General features: G+C 46.0%; 1 long non-coding RNA gene across 1 annotated transcript in view; it reads right to left on the bottom strand.

The window, feature by feature from the left end:
* Positions 1–2,562: 2,562 nt before the first annotated feature.
* The window catches only part of LOC122552423, a 9,785-nt gene continuing 5,491 nt past the window's right edge, over positions 2,563–6,856 (bottom strand). Inside the window, exon 3 of the long non-coding RNA XR_006312388.1 lies at positions 2,563–2,685. This is a non-coding gene — a long non-coding RNA (uncharacterized LOC122552423). The remainder of the gene's footprint in view (positions 2,686–6,856) is intronic.

Genomic DNA, 6,856 nt, shown 5'->3' with positions numbered 1-6,856 from the left:
TATGTGAATTGATTAGCATCACAATAATACTGATCCCATCCTTTATACACAATGCTACTTCACTGTGTTGGTCTATTAATCCTTCCTGTAGAAATGGGGAAAACCTTTAATTATCCAGTTCCCAGTTATGGTCACACTGCAACCCCATCTCCATAATCCCAGCTACATCTGATCTGGTTCACACTATTTAAAGCTAACCTTTCACTGGCCTCGTTGAAAAGTTCCCAGCTTCATTCTTGCCCCATTGAAGGCTGCTCTCAGTCAACTAATGTTTCTCACTCTCAATTATTGCATAGCATTCTCTATCATCATCCTGAACCTTACAATAAAATGATTGCTGCCCCCCAAAACATTCCCCTACTGACACTGGATCCACTTGCCCCACTTCTTCCCCAAGGACCAGGTCCAACAATACATGCTCTCTTGGACTGGACACATACTCCTGCAGTGATCTCTCCTCCATGTAATCCAGGAACACTCGCCCCTCAGGACGCTGCACCACCAGTAACCCAGTCAATATCTGAATAAATTAAATTTCTCATTATAACTAATCTGCAATACTGTCATCGCTCTCAAATGCCCCTGCATATTTATTCTCTCCATCATTTCTTTGGTTGCTGGCTGACAGGCTGTACCTCACAGTGTAATTGTACATTTTTTTGTTCTGTAGCTCCAGCCAAATTCATTCTGTTCTTGGACGGATTCTCTTTCTCTTGGACTCCTTAACTAACGCTAATCGAAACCAATACTTCCAGCTTAATCCTTTCCCCTCCCTTCTATCATTTTGGAATATTTTATTCCCAGCAATATTTAACACACAGTCCTGCCATTCCTTGAGCCAGCTCCCGGTGATCAGTACATCAGATTTCCACACACCAAACTGCTTCTGTCACTCCGCACACTCCCAGTATTCAGGTCCATGCAGAGTACCTCAGATTAACGCTTTCTTTCTCACTCCGTCTTCCACTGTTAATCGTGTTGTTGTAAATTATTTCCAACTGTGTCTCCCATTATTTTGGGAATCCTGGTAGTCTCCTCTACTATTTCTTTTTGGATCCTAAGCACACACCAAGTTATTTACAATCCCTCCCCAAAAAAAAAACCGTAAGGAATTCATTCCCAACTCTGTCACGTTAGCCCATCCGGCTTGTACAGTTGCTGTCTTCCCCAGAATCAGTCCCAATGTCCCAGGAATCTGAAGCCCTTCCTGCTGCACCATCGTTCCAGTCACACTCTCATCTACCTAAAACTCTGAGTCCTGTTCTCACTTGGACACGGCACTAGGAGTTTTCCAGGGATTGCTACATTTGCAGACCGGCTTGCTAACCATCCACCTAGCTCCCTAAATTCTGAGTCCCAGACCACTTCACGCTTCCTAACCAGGTCATTCCTACCAACATGGGCATGATCTTTGACTGCTCACTGTCCCCCAGATGAATGTTCTGCAGACACAGTGACGTTCTTAACCCAACTATCCTGGAATTACGGACACGCTGACACCTTCTTCACTTCCCTGTCTCCCCTCTGACTATCGCCCCTCCTTCCTTCTCCCTCCCCTCCTGTACAGTCAGGCTGCTTGTGGAGCCACAGACATGACTATGACTGCCCTCCCTTGATCAGCCTGTACCTTCATCAGCTTCCAAACTGGGAAATTGAATTGGGAGGGAAACACCAGGATATTCTTGTATTCCCTGACTGTTTCTCTCCGATTGCCTAGTCCCCCAGACCCTTTCTTCTTCCAGGCCGTCATGTCGGCATGGTGATCTGCTCGGTGTGTGTGTGCTATCCCCCTAACTCTCAGCATCACAGATGCCCCATAGAGTCTCTAGTCACTGTCTGAGCTCCATGAGCCAGTGCCCATCTAGGACACAAGCAGGGGCTATGACTTCCCAATAAACAGAACACATTTTCCATCTGACAAACATGTCCTAAAATGTATTTTATCTCGAGTTACTTAATTAATTACTTAGAATGAAGTTTCCATCCAGGAAATAACAATGTGCTTAAATCCTTTATTCAACTGTGGCTTACTGAGGGTAATTTATTATATTGGCTCACAATTTTATTTCTCCCTCTTATTTCTGTATTCAACCCTTATTTCAGAAGTAGGAAAAAAACTGCTAACTTATAGCAATTAACTGACAGTCGCAATAACAGCGAATTTATCAGCCAATGAACTTACAGAATTTTCTGTGGTGGCTCTTGCACTTGTTTCAAACTCAGTGCAGGCAGGTCCCAGCAGCAGAAAGTTATCTCTGTGACTCCAAGGAACTTGTAATCCTCCAGCTCCCACTCCACTCTGCTCCCTCACAGCATCACCGTCTCTGTGATTTCCAGGTATGACTAGGCCTCGATCCTCAGTGCTGATTCAGATCCTCTCACTTTGGTGCTTCTGTAACTCCCAGGCGTAAGTGAACCTCATGTTCCTGCTTCAAGTTACTCCCTCACATGGTCACTCCCTCTGTGACTCGGTGCTGATTTCGCGCCTCCTGCTCTGCTGTTTCTTCAACTCCAAGTCCCAGTCGGCCTCGATCCTCGCTGCTGATTAATATTCTCCCGCTCTGTGCTGCTCTCTCTCACAGGTTCTCTCCCTTTGTGACTTCCAGGTAATGGTAGGCCTCAAGCCTCAGCTGAGATGTCTAACATCCCATTGCATACTGGTCCCTCACAGGATCGCCGCTGTGCCTGGAAGATAGTGGAAAAGAGAAGAAGTAGACAGAGCAGAGGGTGTTACAGTGATTGAGGGAGCTGATGGGGATGGAACAGGCTATCTGGAGAGGTACGCAGACCTGCAGTGTCTAAAGCAGGTTACTGGAAGATACATGGGGGGTTGTAGGCACTGAGGGAAGCAAAAGAAGTAGAGAGATGGCGGCTTGTTGGTGATGGAGCCTTGTAGAGTCTAAAGGGATTTTTGTGAGCTGCTTACTGAGATGTGAAGACTTCAACAAATTCAAACTGACAACCAGGGAGTGGCACTGGAAACTGTTGGATGTTACAGAGTTAGAAGACTCACAATAACCTGGGGGGGGGGGGGGGTGTTAACAGATGTTTGAAGCACTCGTGGTGTTCAAGGACCCTCAGAACATAAGGAGGTACAGAGAATGGGAGCATTCTAAATAGTGGGATTTCAGGGGCTGGAAGAGCTAAGATGGATGAGGAGGATGAAAAGTACCAATTTAGCACAACCAGCTGCTGTAATTCACAGAGATTTAAAGAAGGGAACCTGTGCTCTCATTGAATACAGTTATATGGAGAGTAACAGATACTGAGGGGTTACAAATTTAGAAAGGAAGAGGTTAGAGGTGATCAGAAGTATAAACAAGAATAAAGAAATTTGAGAGATCACTAGCACAGATGGGAATGGAGATAGTGAGACATTCTGATGAACAATAAGTGTTGTTGGCAGAGGAGGATGTCACATATACAGGAAGAGCTGCATTGTCTGTATGCATTTACAGATGTGAGGAGTGTTGTAGCGCCTGCTGGAGGGGACACAAATAACAACAGTTCCAACAATTGGTGCAGTGGTTCAGGAAGGCAGCTCACCACCACCTTCTCAGGGACAACTCCAAATCAACAATACATACAGCAATGCTCATAACCACGAATGAATAAATAAATAAAGTATCTACAAGCAGCACTGAGGTCACTCAGGCAGGCCAGGTGCACGGTAACTTCAGCATTTCCAAGGTGCCCTCCAAGCCACGCTCCATCCTCCTGGCACTGTGTCTGTCCCTACACCTAAAGGATTGCAGTGGGTGAGGAAGGCAGCTCCCCACCACCTTCTCCAGGGAATTACAAATGGAAAGGTAATGATGGCCGAGCAAGTGATGGCCACATCACATCAATGTATTTATACAAGGGAAACTCATAAACTGTTCATGTCACCTTTGCTTCCTCCACACAACCCACATTCCCATCTCGTTCTGTGTCAGCAACAAACATGGAAGCAGTAGATTTTGTCCATCCATCAACCATCAAATCCATCGAATCCCTTTGTGAATAGTTGGGGGGGTCAAGCACTAATCCATTTATTCCCACTTAGTTTTCTGATAAAGAATTCCCAATCCATGCCAAAACATTCCCTCCAATCCCACATTTGCCAATTTTGCTTATCCACATCTTCAGTGGGACCTTGTTGAATGGTTTCTGAAAACCCCGACAAACCATTCCTCCCTTTTATCTACTCTGCTTCTTCACAGCCAGACAGGTAAACAAATCCAGCAGGGTTTGTGAAATAAAATTTCAGTTTCAGAACAACATGCTTGGCACGGTTAGAGGATTGGCTGATTAGCAGAAGACAGAGTAGATATAAAGGGGTCGTTTTCACAATGGGAACTGATGACAAGGGGAACTCCGCAGAGGTCAGTGTTGGGGCCACGCTGTACATGTTATACATTAACAGTCTGGACAAAAGATGTGAGTGGGTACAAGAACTAGTTTTACAAGAAAAAGCCCAGGATGAAATGTTTGTCATATGAGAAGCAGGTGAAGTCTCTGAGTCTGTACTTGATGAAGTTTCAGAGGCGGCGGTGGCAGGACCTCATGCAACTTACAGAATACTGAGGGGCCTGGATGGAGTGGAGGGGGTGGGGAGATGTTTTCACTGGTGGAGAGACCAGGGCTCAAGAGCACGGCTTCAGAGTGAAGGAACAACCCTTTAGAATGGAGATCTGGAGGAATTTATTCAGCCAGAGGGTGATGAATCTGTGGAAAGGTTCCTACCATAGGGAGGGTTATAGATGAGGGTGGCATTTACTAGATAGGGTACAAGAGCTGGAGAAGGTTATGGAGATGATTAAATGGATGGAGATACTAGAGGAGCTTACATTGACAGGGTGGGTGATAGTGGCGGGAGACTGTTACACAGATAGTGAGTCTTGCAGGGACTGGATTGGGAGAGTCACAGGCATTGCATTGGGTTCTACAGATCGGGAGTAATGCAGGGACCTGTTGGATTACACATATAGGGAGGATTGTAGGGTCTCCACATGTTGAGAGGTTTTCAGGAAGAGGTTACGCTAATAAGGAGGGATGTTGGAGCTGTTGTAGTTTACAGAGTTTGGGATGTTTGGAGCTGTTTAATTGTTAGAGGGATATTTTTAGGGTCATTAATATGGAACGCAGAGGGAGAGTTTAGATTTTATTAGATTCCCTACAATATGGAAATGGCACTTCTGCCCAACTCGTCCATACCAACTCTCCAAAGAGTAATCCATCCTGACCCACTTCCCTCTGAATGATGCACCTAACGCTCGGTCAGTTTAGAATGGCCAATTTATCTGACCTGTACATCTTTGTACTGTGGGAGGAAACCCATGAAGACATGGAGACAATGTGCCAACTCCATACAGTCAGTCACTCGAGGCTGGAATTGTACCTGCGTCTCTGGCGCTGTGAGGCAGCAGTGCTCACCACTGAACCACCCCAAACTGCAGAGCTACACACAGAGAGAGATCATTTGAGGGGCCGGGAGGACCACACAGAGATGTGAAGTGTTGTTGTAGCTGGAAAAGGGTCTGGAGGCGTTTACACAGATAAGGAGTCCGGTTGGGATGGGAGATGGTTACAGAGGTCATGTGGTGCTAAAGGCCAGGAGGCAGGAATGGGATCTGGCCTGCAGAAGGTTACAGTGATATCATGTTCTCTTGGGGCTTGGAGAAAGTACCCAGGTGGGTATTTTGGTCCAGGCTGGAGGATTTTACAGAGACAGGGTGGACTGTAGTTATTGTGGAAAACTACAGAAATAGAGATTATTGTACTGACTGCAGGATGAGGTCACTGAGATTGGGCACGTTACCGAGTTTGGAGCAAATTACACATAGGGAGCATCGTCAGCATTGGAGTAGGTTTCAAATAAACAGCAGAATTATGGGAGGGATGGGGGTTACAGAAATAGGAACTTTTCTGGGAATTACAAGCATTCAAGACACTGGCACAGATGCGTTGGACCGAAAGGTATGTCTCCTTGCAGTATGACTCTATCACACGACAAAAGACAGTGCGAGAGGGGGAATATAGAACAGAAAGACCCCAGGTTTTAATACCAACTTCTTAAGGGAGGCCTGCTTTCCCCTCTGTTGTCCTGATCCTCACTAAGACAGCACAGGCCTGGATTGATAACTGTCAACTTCCTATATTGACATAGGAAGGCTCAGTACAGCAGAGATAAAAGTAAACAAGAGAGTGTGGATTGAGTCTGGGCCCGTCATGCTCTGTATTCACCCTTCAACACTATATCTGTGTCATGTCTTCCGGACTAAACTTTGATCCCTTAAATTCGCTCTGTTCTGTTCACTGTGAGTGATCTTACCTCACTGCAGGATTTATTGAAGAAACCAGATCTCCCTGCCCTCAGGCTGACCAATTGCGTTCAATGAGATGATGAATGAAATACCCAGCAATTGGGAGGTTTATTAAGTCAGGAACATCCTGAGTACCTGCAGGAGACAGAGAAATAGACAGAATGGGAAATTAGACTGATGCAGTGAGGGTTGCACAGGGAGAATGGCACTGAGCGCCACAGAGATCTGGAATATCCCAGTCTCTATCCCTGGTCTGTGCTGCTGCGTCTCCCTGGAGTGGAGAGTTCTGTTGGCTCAGGATCTGGAGTAACTATAAAAGCTGCAGTCACTGGCAGCAATTAGACTCTCACAGTGACAGATTCCACATGGAGTGAGACTGAGTGATAGCAGAGTGCAGGAAGGTATCAGGATCAAACCACGGTCAAGAAGAAAGGGTTTGATTCATGGTGCAACTGGGATCAGTACTCAGGGATGAGGGAGCTATCTGTGGGACAGGCGATGGTCTAATGTTACTCTCACTCGACCGTTCATCCAGAATATAATGCCAGTGG

The sequence above is a fragment of the Chiloscyllium plagiosum genome, chromosome 8 (genome assembly GCF_004010195.1).
Source record: "Chiloscyllium plagiosum isolate BGI_BamShark_2017 chromosome 8, ASM401019v2, whole genome shotgun sequence".
Taxonomy (NCBI): domain Eukaryota; kingdom Metazoa; phylum Chordata; class Chondrichthyes; order Orectolobiformes; family Hemiscylliidae; genus Chiloscyllium; species Chiloscyllium plagiosum.
The sequence above is the reverse complement of the archived record's forward strand: the minus strand, read 5'-3'. Positions and strand labels throughout refer to the sequence as shown.